We start from the raw sequence: 17,063 nt of genomic DNA, 5'->3' as shown, positions 1-17,063 counted from the left end.
TGCCATTTTTGAGTGTTCAGATCATAGATTCATAGGATCACAGAATCGCTTGGGATGGCAGGGACCTCAAAGCCCACCCAGTTTCAACCCACTGTGCCTGCTTCTGCCCAAGGCCCCATCCAACCTGGCCTTGAATGCCTCCAGGGATGGGGCATCCACAGCTTCCCTAGACAGCCTGTGCCAGGGCCTCTGCGGTAGCCAAAACATTAGATACACAGCAATCTAAGCTGTGTGGGTGTAGGAATTAAGATGACCTTGTCCCTACCTCACCCAGGTTACAAAGTCATTCCTAGCTCTCTCACTGATCTTTAAAAACCCCAAAGGTGAGACATCGTGGCTTTTTCAGACAGACTTCTCTTCTCAAATGCTTTGTTATTGCTACAGCTCCTTCAGCAGTCAGAGGAGGGAGGTGACATGCTCTCTTTGTGCCGCTACTGCTATCTACAGAGATGGAGAGGGCCGGTCAGCTGCCCAACACTCACTGGCTCGGCTTCCCGAAAGGAAGGGGAGAGAATAGGAAGAAAAAGCGTGAAGGAACTTGTGGGTTGAGATAAAGACAGGTAGATCACTCACTGTTGCCTGGAAATACTGTTCCGGGCAAAATAGTGAACTTGGGGAATTATCATAATTTATTGCCAATTATCATAAACATTTAATTGCTTAATTAGAGCAACAAGGAAGAAAAACATTTAAACACTAAAGGGAAACAACTTTCTCCACACTTCCCTGGCTCAGCTCTTCTCCCAAACACCTCATCTCTCCTCTTCCTCATCTCTCCAGGTTATCACTGCAGGTTACATGTTTTTGGTGTGGTGACACAGAGGGTCAGGGTGCAGTGTTTTCTTTCTGCTACTACTTGTTTCTCAGCCTTTTCCTTTGCTGCTCGTTCCTTCTCACTCTTTTCCTGTGCTCCAGCATGGAGGCTTCAGTCTGTCTGGTATGGCTTTTCCACAGGCCACGCACCCTCTGGGGGTGTTACCAGCTCTTAGTGTCACAGAGTAGAGTCCATCCTAGTGTCTCAGTTCTTAAGATCTGTCTTAACTTGTGAATTCCCACCCTTCCTTGGGTGTCTGGGGAGAGGGGAGATGGGGGAGACTGGGTTTTTGTCTTCTTTTGACTGAGGGCAACCAATACTAAAGTATCAACATTTCTTTCAAAAAAAAAAATAATAAAAAAAAATACCAGCTTTCTTGAAAAACTCCTGGTCCATTTTCCAACCAAGCACTTTTTCTGGAGGAATCTCCACATCGAGAAGGAAAGGCTGTCAGTTTACCTCTACCACTGAAGTACAGGGAAGATGAGGACTATCACAAAGTGAGGAGAGTGCCTCTTCAATCTCAGGATCTGCCTACAAGAAATACCGATGGCAGCAGTCATTTTGTTAAGGTTCCTCGAGGAGATGGAATGATTTTGATTTGTATTTCTTTGCTGGAAGGGTGAAGAACAGTCCTTACCCTGTGAGAGTGCATTTTCCTTATAACGCATTCCACTCAAGTCTTTTTTTGCCAGTTTTGAAGATACATGTTCTAGTCTTCAGCTAGTGTAAATGGGTGAAGGTCCATTGCAGCCAACACATCTCTATGAAAAGTTGTATTTTGGATATATGTGTAAAGAGCGGGAATAACACTGAGATAAAATTGTTTCAGTGGTTCTGATTCTCTTCTAACTACTGTGATTTAGCTAGGGTTGACGGGGGACCTCACAGTTGAGTATCTTGTACTAGTGGGCAGACGTAGCGGTACACTGTACTCACTGTAACAATGGTTGTAGGAAATACACACCCCTACAGCTTTCAGCCTCAAAGGTAAAAAAATTCTCTTGGGAAAGCAATCGAACATGAGGAAAGTATGATATTTGTAAGCCTATAATTGCATTTTTACACTGTCCTATTTCCCTAGGGTTGAATTCACATTTATTGGATTACAAAAGTAATCCTCAGCAAGGTCACACTGTTACATGATTTATTCCAGGTGGCCAAGGATACTTCCAGCAAGGAAATTGTTTGATCATGTGCTTTCCTTCAATCCATGGGAATTTTAGAAGACTCTGAAGTCAAAGTACCAACTTTTAGACTTCCTTCTACTTGAATGTACCCTCACTGTGACAGAGTAAGCAGACTGCAAGAAACCTGCCATTTTGTGAAGGAAAATATCCAGTGTCAGAAGTTTGACAGTGTCAGAAGTTTGACATTGATCTTCGTGGTTTAACAAGTCTTCACAATATTCTAGGAAGTACGAGATCAGTATTTTCGTCTTCTCATTTAGTACTTAAAGCACTTGTGTGAGTTGGTCTCAGCTTCTGATGCACTGTACATTGTTTTACTTACTTCAGATCTCCTTATGTAGGTCTGTGGTTTAACCATCAGCTTGGAGAATTAAATGCAAGGAAGACATTTAAAAACTTACAAAATGTCAAATCAGTACAATATTCCAGTATTTGTGAAATAGCATCTTTATCCTGGGAGCTGGAAAGCTGAATCACTCAGCAGCACACTCATATTTAGGATGTTGTGAAGAAGTAAACCTGCATCTCTGGAGGGCATAAAAAACAACTCTATTCTTACTGCCATATGTTTCTTTGAAATATGAGTTGAGTGTCTTTGAAAATGGAGTCTTTCATGGAATACCACGCTGATGAAGTTTAATTTCTGTATAGATCAGTGGTAAGACTGCAGCAGTGATAGTTTAAAATTGCAAGCAAGAGTAAGTTTTCAGGCTGACAGACAAGGAAGGTGTGCTTGTGTCTGACTGCTTGCCAATTTTTACTCCATCTGTGTTAATCTAAAAAAAAAAATATATATATATATATATATATTTACTCTGGACATACAATCTTTGTCTTTTTGTACAAGATCTGTGCTCTGGTGCTTATCAGTCTGAAGATCAGGGCCTGCATGGGTATGCTCATAGTCACACAGCAAAACTGTGTCATAGAAAATCCAGTGCCTGGCTGCTTTTACTGCATCAATATGCTCATGCAGTACAGTGCAAGCACTCCCCTGACATATTTCTTCACCTCAGCTGAGCTTAGTCCCTAGAGCTTATGGTGGAAATTGTGCTGACTTACCATTAAGGGTGACTTTCAGGTGAGGAAGTTCTCTTCCTAGAGTCATTGCTTTTGTATTTCTACCTGAAAACTCAGTTTGAACTCAAACACTTCGATCTCACAGGTGTCCACTCAGATGTGATTTTAATATAAGGGCACAAAGATTGCCTTTAAGTATTTAGAGTATTATTATCTCTTACTTTATTATCTGACATTCTAAGTTATGAAGGGTGGCAGCGGAGGCAGATCAGCTCTAGAAAGGAAGAGATAAAGAACACTGAACACTCCCATTTAAAGACATGTTGGCCATTAGAAAGTTATTTAAGGACTGAAACCAACAACGAGGGTGTGAGGAGAGGCAAGGCAAGGGAACCAAAGGAAGGGGTGGCAAGGGAACAGTTTATGAGCAGCCATCAAACAAATCCTGCAGAAGTGGCTTTGCACCTTGGGCTTGAGGCTATCAGGAGAGAGGCTGTGGAAGCACTGGGGTTGTGAAATGGGGCCAGGTGTCTTCAGCCTACCAGAACCTCTAGGGGTGATGATGTCATGGGGATCTACCTTCCACTGAAGGCTTCAGAGTTCCAAGAGCCCAAAACCTGGAGTGAAACCAGGAGTAATATAACTAGCAGTCTTTACATATAGCAGTATGCATAATCAGTTATTTGGTATTTTGGATTTGTTTAAGTATTAGTGTTGCATCATATGCCAAGATGCTCGGAAAGCACAAGCTTTCACTGACTATTCTGTCTTTAACTTGGGAAGCTGAGCCATTAAAACACCATTGGTCTGTACTGGCCTGCAGGATGAAACTCGAATCATCAGCATTTTCCTTCAGGAGGACCTTTCAGTATTGCTTAACCTTTCTTTTCTGAATAGAGTAGTCTAAGGGATGGCTGTTGGTTTCATTTGACAGCCCAAATGACAGAGGGAGCAGTAACAAAGTGAGGAATGGTCTTCAGATGTTCTTTCTTCTTCCTTTAACCACCGCCTCAGAAACTCAAATGAAATTGAGCTGTGTATCACAGAAGTTCAAGTTTACATAAGTCTAGTAGAAACGAAATGTATGCGATAACAGGAAGACAAATTTCTATGCTGTAGTCACAAGTATGTGGAATAAAACATCTGTGGTGGTTAGAAGATGTTTTCCATTACTTCCTTTGTTCTACAAACTACATGTGGCCAAAATTACACACATTAATTTGATTTACTTTCAAGAAGAAAGGTGTTGCATTAGCTTGTCGGGCTGGAGATCAAAATGTCCTTTCTTAGCCATTTGGTAGGCTGCTAATTGAGAACATACATAAAACATAGTTGAGGCCCACTGGGTGGATCCTGAGCCTACAAAGCAAAGCCACAAGCTGTGTGCTCTGTCACTACCCTGCTGGGACTTTGACAAAGGCTGCTTATAGAGGATCTCTGCCATCTCATATCTTGGAGGTTTGCTAAACTGGAGGGTGGACAGAAGGGCTTTCTATTTGAAAGCTGCCTTTCCAGTGGCATTTTTTTGGGAAGGCCTTGATACAAGAACAGTGACTGTGGAGCCATTGTCATTCTTCTGGAAAAGCATTCCCTCTGCTGCAGTCCCACCCATATCTGGCTGATTCCAGACAGTGATGGTTTTCCTGTACAGATTCCTTCCCAGCACAAAGATGGACAAATCTTGTCTCTGTTACTGCCTGTCTGCTTGATTAGTTCACAGCTGAGTACTGATCATGCTGACTACAGCGAACTGTCCCCTTTAGGTAGCCTTTAGGGGTCCTTTCCAACTCAAATGATTCTATGATTCTGTGATCCTATGACCACAGCATAGTCGTGAAGATTAGCTGAAGTGGGACCTGCATCTTAGTGATGTTGCAAACACATAATGTAGTGGTACACCTTATCTCTGAAGGGTCAACAGTAGATGCATATCTTTGTCTTGCCACAAGGATGCCCTGCTGCATTCCTTATCGCTCATATAAATGACTGCAGTTGCATTTGAAGATGCAAACCTGGTGTCAGGTTGTAAAAGTCAGCTGCCTTTGGAATAAAAGGAGAGTGACAGTTTGCATTACTGTCATTATTAAGGCGAGGATACAGGCAGAACTGCAGTCTGGAAGGGAAGTTAAACCCTCCCCCACTGCAGAGGTAAAATGGCCTTGAAGAAAGATAAGACAAATCTTATAAAAGGTTCCTGTAATCCAGTGCTTGTACACAACAGAAGAGGAAAACTGAGATAGATCCAGCCTCCAATGCCACACCAGGACAACCCCATGAAGAAGTGACCCAAGAATCTCCAGATCAATTGGTGCAAAGCCATGTGTGTGTGAAGTACTCAGCGATGTAAAGTAGCTTTAAGTTTTGTGAGATTTTTCCTTTTGAGCCAGGAAAGTCAAAGCTGAATGAATCATGAACAAAACCTGGAAATACCCCAAGCATAAGCAATCATCACCAGGCCAAGTCACAAACCATCTGGTTACTGTTGATGATTAACTGTCTCTGGTCAGGAAGCACTGTCCTTCAGTCAGCAGTAGGTGTGCCTCTGATAGGCCCTTGTAGCTCTGAAACACAAAATCTTAGGCAAGTTTGAACCAAAATATCATTTATGGTTACTGCCTCAGGATAGAACAATGATATATGTGTTACAGGTGTGAGGAGGGGTGGAAGGATTTGACCACTTCAGGAAAGTAAGGGCACAGAGCATGATTGCTGTCTATAACATATGGAGGTAGGAGAAAGGAAAAGATTTAAGATGAAGTGCAGTGCTGGCGTGTGGATAGCTGTGCCTAGACCAGGAACTGGAGATACTGAATTCCATTCTCTCCACTTTCAACTGTGAAGATTGATATCAATTTGAAATTGTGGCATTTTTAGGAGAAAACATTTTATGCAATGGGACAAGTCTGGACAGTTTTGCTTACTGATGAGCAGCATGCATGCAGAAACAACCATTGGTGCCATGACTGCAACCCACCGCCTCCTGCTGATGCACCAAGCTATGAATGTCACCTCCTGTCCCTACTATTTGTCCTTACCAGCCTAAGAAACTTCACTATTCACCTAAGCACAGGATCACAAGCAAAACGCTGCCTTGCTCATGAGTGCCATTGTCCATTTGTGTTGGCCTTGCCTAACAGCCACACACATGCAACAAGAGCAGAAGACTAGTTATATGTTACCTTTCCTTAGTCAGCTGGCAGGCTCAGGAGGATTCAGAAGCAGTGTGTTCTCACAGGGAACTTTATTTTGCTTTCCACAGGCTGTTTGGACAAAAATAGAATCAACTTCTGGCCTCTGATTTTCCCCCACAGCTAGCAGAAGCAGTGGTAGGCTTCCCAAGGAGCTTGCTGTTTGTATGCGTAGTCTCCAAACGTCACAGCTCCTAGCATGAAATGGGGAGGCTGCTTTTGCAGTTCTTTCCTCTCTTGCCATATGCCTTTCTTAACGTTATGAGGAGACACAGTCAGCACGTTGTCCAGGAAAAACAGAGTTCCTAAACCAGACTACATTAATGCGCAGAGCTTCCTTTTAAAAGCTTATAATGGCCACAGAGCTTGATTCAAAGAGTGCTGTTGACTTTGAAGACCACCAAGTGGGAGCCATAAGAGAAGAACTGCAAAATTTCTTCAAATAAAAATATCCAGTTGTCATATTTCAGTATTGGATGACATATAAGTGCTTTCCCTCCCTTTTCTCTCCTTGGTCAGTTTAATGAATCTACAAAAAGCAAAACCAGCTTCCTGGTAATATAAATCCACATCCAAATGGATGACAACATTATACTGGTGTAAAACTTTAACAGTGGATATTTAGAAGATCCCAACAGACAGGAAAACATAACCATAACTTTCAATCCTTCCTTCATGAGGGGAACCCAAGCTGAATACAGGATGAAGGACAAAGGCTTGAAGTTATCTTCAGGCCTTGCAATACACAACATTTTTTGAGGGGCAGAGACCAGGGTCTGGACAACAGCTTTATGAGGTGTATAAGTACATGCTGAGCTGGGTAAGGCATGCAGTGAAGGTGGAGATATGCAGGAACATTTCAAATTAGCTGGAGAAACTCAGGAGCCCCTACTTTCCACTGCAGCAAAGCAGGTCTCTGTGCAAGTTACACCAGTATAAGTAGTGATGGTGCAGTATTAACAGCATAGAAAATAGATGTATTTTAAAAAGATGTGGTCCTGTACCGGTTTTGCCTGGAAAAGAGTTATTTTTCTCTGCAGCAGCTTGTGTGGCCCTGTAATGAAAACAGCATTGATAACATACTGTTGTTTCGGTTGTTGCTGAGCAGTGCTTGCACAGCATCAAGGACTTTTGCATTAGTCAAACTATCCTGCCAGCAAGGAGCTGAGGGGTTCCCAGCAGCTGGGACACAGCCAGGACAGCTGACCCAGACTGCCCAAAGGGACATCCCATGCCACAGGACATTGTGCTCAACAATAAAAGCTGGGGGAAAGGACAAGGAGGGGGCTGATGTTCAGAGGGATGGCATTTGTCTTCCCAAGAGATGCGATGGCTGAACTGCCTGATGATGGGAAGCAGTAAATGAATTCCTTGTTTATCTTTGCTTGTGCGCACAGATTTGCTTTACCTAACAAACTGTCTGTATCTCAACCCACAAGTTCTTGGATTACTTCCCATCCCACTGCAGGGAGTGTGTGATCAAGCAGTGTAGTGCAAAGCTGCCTGACAGGGTTAAACCAGAGCAGGTGCGAACATGACTCCTCCCATAGCACAAGTAACTGAAAGCTATGCTTATAGACCCCCTGTATGGAATAGAAGTACCTGTGAGCCCAAGAGGCTGTCTTCATTTCCAGTTTTAAGAGCTAATCTTCTAGAGCTTATTACCTCTCCCTAACAACCTTGTCTCCTAAATCCTCAGACTTTTATCACAGCTAGAAATCATTAGTTACCTTTAAGCAACACAGGCCCTTAAGAGTTTGGGCTCCCCATGCAGAGAGTGCTCTTTTTCTGTGCTACCAGTAATACATGCAACTCTGCACAATTTAATTTCCTTTTTCAGTCACCCACTCAGGAAATAAGAACAAGCGATGTATGCGATTAATAGGAGATTCCATGTCCTTGAAAGCAAAACATATGTAAAAGAATAATAAATGGCTAATTATTTTCTCTGTCAACACTGAGGTCTGGGAAGGGCCAGGTAGCACCCTGCATCTTTGCCCCTATCTCCCTGCATATTCATTCCCTAAATGAAGGTGCAGTAGGCAACGGGCCATGCCTGTTAAAATCCCCATTCACAACCCCCAAAAAGCCTCACTTTATACCAAAAACATCTTCATTCCCTTTCCCAAACTTGCACTCCCAGCAGATCTTTCCCAAGCGTAGCGCAGCGTGGAGGAGGATGCCCATCCCAAAGGCTCCTTCTCAGCCGCAGCCCTGCTCCCTCCTCCCTGCGAGGTGCCCGCAGCAGCGGGTAGCGTCGGAGCGCAGCAGGGATTTCTGGAGCTCTCCTGCCCCCTGCTGCCCAACCGCGGCTCCCGCACGCCCAGATGACGCTCGACTTTGTAAAAATCTGGCAAAAGGAATAATTGGGCTCATATTATCCGTCAGAAATAAATAAATAAATACAAATCAGTCTGGGAAAGTACAACAGAAATCTGCTGACATCTTCATTTCCTTCTATTACAGATGGAAGGATATTTGTACATCAGATAACAGATGTTCAGAACATAGTTCAGTGATTCACCTACCTTCGCTTTTACTAATGCAATTGGCATTCTGCATTAGCCGGCACCCTGCAGGGCTCCTGCCCGGTAAGGACAAGGATGTAGGCATAGGGACCAGCACTACTGCTGCTTTTCAACACCATGCCAGGCCACCACCACCCTGTGCATTTCTTGGAATATAAACTGGAGATGGCATATTGCACAGCTTTTCTCTTCTAGCTGTGCTTGATTTTTATTTAAGTGGCTCACGTAGCTGACTGTTTACCTTAGGAACATCTCCAGAAAAAAGTTTTGGTTTCTCTGGACTGCACATCAAATTACCCCATGATCTTTCAAGAGAAAGCAGAATTTGCCCACTTCTTAGCATACTAGACCTGGCTCTGGACAGCCTAGTGTGGTGGTTGGTGACCCTGCCCATGGCAGGGGAATTAAAACTAGATGATCTTTGAGGTCCTTTTCAGCCCAGGTCATTCTGTGATTTTATGATGATTCTATGATAAACCAAGATTGCTTTTTCACCCCTATACAGTGGAAATAATACAAGTATAGTATCATAAGGTTGAAATGATACATGTATAATGTACAGTTTGAATAGAACAAATGTAGTCAGAAATAAATAGCCAGAGGATAACTAAGGAAAAGGACTCACCAACTCCAAGGCCTTCAAGACAGGTGCTCACCAATGTAAAGGCTTGACACAAAAACTCCACACAGGAGCAATCTCCAGCAAGATACTACCTTTGTGGTGGTCAGCCCATAAATGGGATCTAGGGGAGGTAGAGTCAACTACCTTCACCTGTGCTCCCGCAGTTGACTCATTGCTTGCCTCAGATGGTTAATCAGAGGTTCAGGCTGTGATCAGCCGTTTCCCTTACAAACCCCTACTCCTGTTCTTTGAGGCTGTGCAGAGGCTTTGGGCTAACCTACAATGAACTAAACTTGAGCCAGTCGAAATGTTTTTTGCTGACAGGGATGTGCAGTGGGTGCCTGGAGCAGCGGGGGGCTGAAGCTACAGTATACTGCATGACCCATGTAAAAAATTCATATATGCCAGTGTCAGGAAGAGTGGAAGGAAGTGAAAAGGAAATAAGAAGTGGCTACTTGATATGCCAAAGATGTTGAGCAGCAATGAGATGATTTATAAATCTTCTGCATGTATGTGATGCATATGGATGGTGCTGGGGAGGTACTCCCAACCTTGGGGAAACAGTGTTTTGATGCTTTCCAGACTCATCTACATGTACCTGTGCAAGTCAACTCATTACCTTGCCTTAATGCAGCTTTACCCCAAAGTTGAAGGAAAACTGCTCTGCGGCACTCTGGCTTTACACATACTTTCCATAACTACCAAATTTTTATGAGCTTTGGCTACTCTTTTCCTCTTTTTTTTTTACAAATGATCTGTGTGGACACAGGGCTGGCTGAACCTGTTGAGCATTAAAAAGAGTTTAGTTTAAATCTGGTTTAAAGATCACAGTCTGAGTTTTCAGAAAACGAGTGTATGGATGCTGAGAGGATGAAATAAAACTGTGCTGAATCACCTCTGAGCAAGCTGGTCTTGTCAAGTTCCCCTGAAGCTCAGAGAGTTCCTAATGATGGATGCACTGCTTATCATATGGGCTGGATACACACCACTTTACTCGGGGGATCCCTTGCCTGCATGAGTTAGTTGTACAGATAACACTGAGCCTTTGATGGCTTTGTACTGCAATAACATGAAGATGTCAGTGTAGAAAAGATCAAGGGAAGGGAGAGACAGGTGCATGCATGGGGTGCAGGAGCAGTTACCTGGTGTCTCGGGGAGACGCATGAAAGGGCTGGATAGACAGAAAATGAACATTTTAGAACCAAATCTGCTGAGAAGAAGCATTAACACTGAGACTTAGTTGCTCTGAAGACTAAGGTAAATTGGAAACACAGATCCAATGGTCCAAATGATGCTGAAGTTACTGAAGATGAACAGATGAGCAAAAGGTGCTCTGGTGCGTTAGATGCTTTCCTATCAAAAGCATAGGCAGAAAGTAGTGAGCTCAGAATACACCAGCACAGCCTCCTCATGGGCTTGGCAGTGAATGTGCACTGGAAACCACGGGCTTCTGACAGCTGTGCAGAACTGGTAGCAAACGGGCAGGGTTGAAAACCAAGATTTAAATCTCTCTTTGCTATTTGCAAATATTCCTGACTAAATTGCAGAATAGCAAAAGTTGGAAGCAATTCACATGGATCTTCAAGTCCAGCTCCCAGCTCCACATAGCACCACCCAAAAACCAAACCCTATGTCTGAAAGCGGTGTCCAAATACTTCTTGATCTATGTCAGCTAGAGGCTGTGTCCACTGCCCTGGGCAGCTTGTTCCAGGGCCCCATCACCATCTGGTGAAGAACCTGTCCCTAACCTCTACCTGACCCTCCTCTGACACAGCCGCATGTTTCTGTTAACGGTTAGAAGTGAGAACAGACCTTGAAAAGATAATAGTGAGAGGACATCACTTCTGAAGGTAAGGAGGAGAACTGGGCTACAGAATATATAATCAGCACATCTGAAAAATGTGCCACAGCATCAGAAACTTACATCAGCAAATAACTGCAGAGTCCGCTATGGATCTTCAGATGCACAGACGGAGACAGAGAGGACGGTTCTCTTTCCTCCCTTAAACTGCTTACTCTCCACTGAAGCAGCTGAGTCAGCCCATCCAGAAACATGACAGAGACTGATCACTTCAAACCACTGTTAGCAAACGGACTAAAATAAGTGTAACTGAACATTTTTTGCTCAAAAATAGAACATTAGAGGGTTAATGGGCTATACTTGTAATTCTTCGTATAAAGAACCAGTTTTACTTCCACCACATCCTTGCGCTAAATAAAAATCTAAACAAGTTCTATCCCTGCATCTTGAGAGATGCTTCTCATGATCACTGAACAGGTTTCAACAGACCCGAGTAAAACTAACTATTTCAGGTCTGCCAATGAATAGACCCCTTAAAAGAACCATTTCTGTGTGAACTGCCTGCAACCTTTCAAAGAGCAACTATTTGGGTGACCAAATAACTGCTAAGAGATGCTACAGTGCTTTCTAGGAGCTGCTCCTTTCCCGGTGGCATTATTATTTTGAGGAGGAAAGAGAAAAATACATTTTTTTCTTCTGAAACTAGGACTTGCATTCATCGCCATCAGTGATGCTCAGGTTTTTTGTCTCTGCCTGCAAACCACAGGGCCTGTTCCTCCTTTAGCAGGCAGCAGCAGTGCAATCTGGGTCCTTAAGATGCAGTCCTTTAGGCACTCACAGCAGTGAATCAAGTCTTTGTGCACAGTCTCCAGTGCTCAGTGTAATAACATTGAAATGCTTAAAGGGACTTGTGAAGGAAGGATCACACAGCGGCACCTGAACAAACCCTGTACTGAGCAAAACATCCAGTGAAGAGTTGAGCATCAGGATGGCTGAGCCCTGAAAGGTCAAGTGACACATTGGTAAGGTGTCAGATTGCCATAATGTGCTGCTTTTAAAAGATGTGGGCCTAAGGGGATGTTTCTTTTCAAAGAAATTGGGAAAAGAAGAAATTGAGGAGGGGAAACCAAAGATTGTGCTTTTCTTTTTGCAAACTCACCAACTCACACCTCAAATATGACACAGCCATATAGGCTCAGTCTAAGCTTTTCAGTTTACCTTGTCCTTTCACACAGAACCTCCTTCTAGTTTGTAAATTACCCTTTTTAAAATGTGCAGTTGATGGCAGGGAAGGAGTCTAGAGCTACGGCCTTTCCAGAGCAGAGGGCTCTGACGAAGCAGTTATTTATTTATTTTTTAATATTATATCAGCTTTTCATTAAGCTGAACTCTATTTTTCATATTATCGGGAAAGCTCACATGTTACGTGCACTTCCATTGCAAATATTTACATTTCTAGTTGTAAAATGTCAAGTAGAAATGTGTGTTCTCATTTCCTTCAGTAAGTGTTTTTGATAAAGGGCATATTTCTCTCACTGGAGATGGGGTCACTGAAGAATAACACTCTCTAGCTTCTTTTTTATCAGTATCTTTGAAGACTTATGCCCTACCTTTACTGGCTAAAGCATTTCCTCCTCTGGGGATCATAGAAAGTCAACTGAAGCCATTAAGTCAGTTCTATTCTGAAGTCATAAATTCATATCAGACTTTTGTGGCAGTCTCAAAGTTAGCAGGAACCCAGCAGGTTATCTTGATATAGCACAAGCTGCTGGTATAGGCAAGCAATTTTCTTTATGTATAGCAACAGCTTTCCTGTGCTGGCGTGAGAAGCTGGTGACAGGTGGCCAATACAAAAACCAAAGGTAACTACGTCCTGCTGATGCTGTGTTATCCTCCTACACTGTTTGGGGTGACAAAGTCATTCTCCCGCCTTGCAAAGCAGAGAGAGCTATTGTGCAGTGAATGGGTGGTCATATCACTTGAAAGGAAAAGCACTACCCATATTCTGTTACATGCAATGCAGGACCTTGTGCTCAGACTTGATTATCAAAGACAATAAAGCTCACATAGTTTCTGCTTAATTTCTGGATTTGAAGATTAGTGCATAGAAGAAGACTTAATTTCAGAGGGAGAAAGAAACAAGGCATCATTTTTTTTAAGATACCATTATGTGCACTCAGAAAGGACACACCATGTCTTTTTAATGACACAGAAGATCCTCAGAAGGTAATATTATAGTTGAACTAGGCTAGCTCAGTCTTTGGTGATGTATAACTTCTCTTTAAACTTAAACTATTATCTATACGCAATTCTGTATTTCGTGGAAAGGAGATGGTAGTGCACAGTGAATTGGATGAAGATTTCAGCTGGACAGGTAGAATAGCCGGACAAAACTGAAGGAAAAAGGAAATCCCTAGACTGAGGAGCCCAGATGTGGGTCATGCTACAGCTTTTGAAGCAACAAAGAAAGGACCTTAGGTGAAAACAGCGACTTCAATCAGGCAGCTTTTTCCCACTACCCTGACTGCCTGATGCTCTGTCACGTTACTTACTTGTCATTTTGGAACTCTTCTCTGTGTACAGACCTCCTTCCCACAGTTTATCTACTGCTTCTGCTATCAAGGTAGATTCCCTAAACACCAACCCGCTGCATGATCTGCAGGTACCTCAAATACAGTACATTAACTACACAAAAGAATTCAAGGAAAACAGAGAAAAAACAAAACTCTTTTCTGCAATGTTTTGCTATACTACTTACTATACTTTTACCCCCATCCTAAAGAGCACTTAGACCATCTTTGCTCCTTTTACTTTTTCTTTTTTTTCTTTTTACCAACTTCTCTCTTATCACTTTCACTGTGCCATCCCAGCTGGGCTCCAGCCTTTATTGTGTGATGTGAGCACAGGTTTAACTCATTTTCTTGATAGACCAGATGCTCCCCTTGAGCAAATTCCTTGATAAATCAGACTGCTAGAGAAAGAACGAGTAAGCTCTCTGCTATAACTCTGTTTAAAGAATAGTGCATGAGTTTGGGAGCTGTTAAGTTACAGGCAGCAGGGGAAATTTAGAATTTCCTCACCCTCATTCAAAAGGCAGGTGTGAAGATAGCGCTGGGAGAGGGAGCACGGCTCCATCTGTGCATGAGAAGTCATAGAATCACAGAATTGCTCAGGTTGGAAAAGAACTTCAAGATCATTATGTCCAACAGCAACTTGACCAAACTTAACTGTAACAACCCTCCACTAAATCATGTCTCTGAGGACCACATCCAAGAGGTTTTTAAACAGATCTGGGGATGATGATTCCAACCCTGTGGGGAGCCTCTTCCAGTGCTTAACAACCCTTTCTGTAAAGAAGTGTTTCCTGATATACAACCTAAATTTACCCTGGAACAACATGGTGTCATTTCCTCTTGTCCTGTCACCTGTCAGCAGTAAGAAGAGACCAACCCTGCTCTCGCTGTAAGCGCTTTTCAGGTATTGGAAGAGAGCAATGTCTCCCTTCAGCCTCCTTTTCCTCAGACCAAACAGCCCCGGTTCCTTCAGTTGCTCCTCATAGGGCATATTCTCCAAGCCCTTCACAAGCCTTGTTACCCTTCTAAGCTGCTCCAGCACCTCAATGTCTTTTCTGTGTTGAGGTGCCCAAAACTGAGTGCAGTACTCGAGGTAAGACCTCACCAATACTGAGTATAGGGGCAGGATGACTTCCCTAGTCCTGCTCACCACACCATTCCTAATACAAGCCAGGATGCCATTGGCCTTCTTGGCCACCTTGGCACACTGCTGGCTCTTGTTCAGCTGACTGTCCACCAGCACACCAAGGTCCCTTTCCATCAGGCAGCTTTCCAGCCACTCCTTCCCAGGTCTGTAGGGTTGCCTGGGGTTGTCGTGACCAAAATGCAGGTCCTGACACTTGGCCCTATTGGAACTCATACAGTTTGCCTTGGCCCATCAATCCAGACTATCCAGGTCCCACTATAGTGCCCTTCTTCCCTCTGTCAGATCAACACTCCCTCGCAGCTTTGTGTTGTCTGAAAACTTGCCAAAGGTGCACTCAATCCCCTCATCAAGATCATTGATAAAGATGTAAAATAGAAGTGGCCCCCGTATCATTCATGACCAGCAACCAACTGGATTTAATTCCATTGACCACAACTCTTTGGGCCTGGCCCAGTCAGTGTTTCACCCAGCAGAGCGTACACCCATCCAAACTGTGGGCAGCCAGCTTCTCAATGAAGACGTTATGGGGGACAGTGTCAAAGGCCTTATTGAAGTCCAGGCAGACCACATCAACAGCCTTACCTTCATCTACCAGGTGGGTCCAAGATTTATTGGAGAGGAAGCCCAAGAAGTACTGTGATGTTTCACTCTGTTGACAGTTGCGTGACTTACATTCCAGGAATAGCTTCTGCATTTATTTAAAATTTGCATTGTGTAATGCAAACTGTAGAGACAATTTTGGGAGAAAAAACAAGTAGGCAACTCTTTCTCTGTTCATGTGAATATTCTGCTTGGTTGGAAAATCACATTTCTCTTTGTGTTTCCTTTTTTCTTCTTTTCTTCCTGTCTCCACTCAGGATGTTCTAGGGCACAAACAGGGTCTCTTTTAACATCACAGTGAAACAACAAGCTATTTCACATCATTTGTGCATCAGAATAATAACCAGAAAAAGATCATAGAGTCCTAAAGAACTTAAAAGCATATATATAGCTTAGCTACATTTCTTAATACTTAATATAAAACACGGTTCTGTGGCACCATGCAGTGGAAAAGCCAAGGACTAGATATGTGCTATATTTGAGAGGTTTGAAACTTTCTGCTCTACAAGGATGCATGTGTGTATGCTCAGTGGTGTTTATAGTTATCTGTAAAGGTCGCCTGACTCTGTAAAGCTAGTGCTATGGCTGTCTTTGTGGTAGTGCTTGCCATCTAGATGCCTAAGGGACTATGTATGTTGCTCATATGGATCTTTTCAGATTTAAGAACAGGAATGATTTTGAATGCATGCAGCTATGAAAAGCCAGAACAAGCAATGAGGTAAAGCAGGAGAAAGGGAGATGAGTGTGTTTGAGATGGCCTCATGGCTGGTAATCCATTTAAACAGAATGGCTCTGAGCAAAAATTATTCACCCACTAAGCCCTGTACTTTATGAGTTTGCCCCATTAGATAGCCTATCTAGGGTGCTCTTTAAAAACATAGAGATTTGCTACCATTTGCGTCAATAAGAAGCAGCATGTTTTTAAATGTTCTAATCCTCAAAGAACTACATCTACAGATTGTCCTGGCATCTGGAGAAATGTTTTCAAAAAGCAGCAGAATATTTCAATATGCTCACTGTAAGGGTTCTTGTCATACCCGCTGACCTCTATTACCATCCAGAGCTATTTTCTAGCTGCTAATCATCGTTGAGGCATGAGCTGAGAGGGGAGAGAGGAGGAGATGTAGGCAGTGAATTCTCTCTACGTGTAGAAAAGCTGTGATCTTTATCCTTCTAATCCCAGTTTTCCCTTCTTTCCCATGTTCCATGAACCTTCAGTGCTGGACTTGTATCATCATCCATCCACTTGCGGTGAATCGCCACCTTGCCATGACAGCAGCTGTTGACTCTACTTGATTGTTTAGGGAAAATGCCATACTCAGAGTCTGAAAGCTTATCCCAGAGAGCTGCACAAACACAACTTGGGTGACTGTTTGAATCAGCTTGGTGCTTAGATCACAGATGTGGCTGTTTCCATGGGCTCAGGTCCCCTTCTCATCCTGAATGGTGCTGTTGTCTGCAGACTGTCCCACTGCTGTGGTAGAGTGAAGGAGTATGGGATGGAACAGAGCTGGTCCTTCTGCAATTATCTGGAGCAATCCCGCAGAAGGGTTTTGGGCCATTCAAGTTACAGGGAGTTA

General features: G+C 43.3%; 1 long non-coding RNA gene across 2 annotated transcripts; it reads right to left on the bottom strand.

Moving 5' to 3' along the window:
* Positions 1–5,454: 5,454 nt before the first annotated feature.
* On the bottom strand, positions 5,455–9,441 carry LOC140262620 (uncharacterized). Of its 2 annotated transcripts, none has more exons than XR_011905844.1 (4): positions 9,366–9,441; positions 7,217–8,562; positions 6,204–6,284; positions 5,455–5,585 (listed from the first exon to the last, which is right to left on the bottom strand). It is a non-coding gene; the product is annotated as an uncharacterized lncRNA (long non-coding RNA). The 2 variants fall into 2 exon arrangements; XR_011905843.1 differs by having other exon boundaries at positions 5,524–5,599.
* Positions 9,442–17,063: the final 7,622 nt, after the last annotated feature.

Source organism: Excalfactoria chinensis, chromosome 1, assembly GCF_039878825.1.
Source record: "Excalfactoria chinensis isolate bCotChi1 chromosome 1, bCotChi1.hap2, whole genome shotgun sequence".
Classification (NCBI taxonomy): Eukaryota; Metazoa; Chordata; class Aves; order Galliformes; family Phasianidae; genus Excalfactoria; species Excalfactoria chinensis.
The sequence above is the reverse complement of the archived record's forward strand: the minus strand, read 5'-3'. Positions and strand labels throughout refer to the sequence as shown.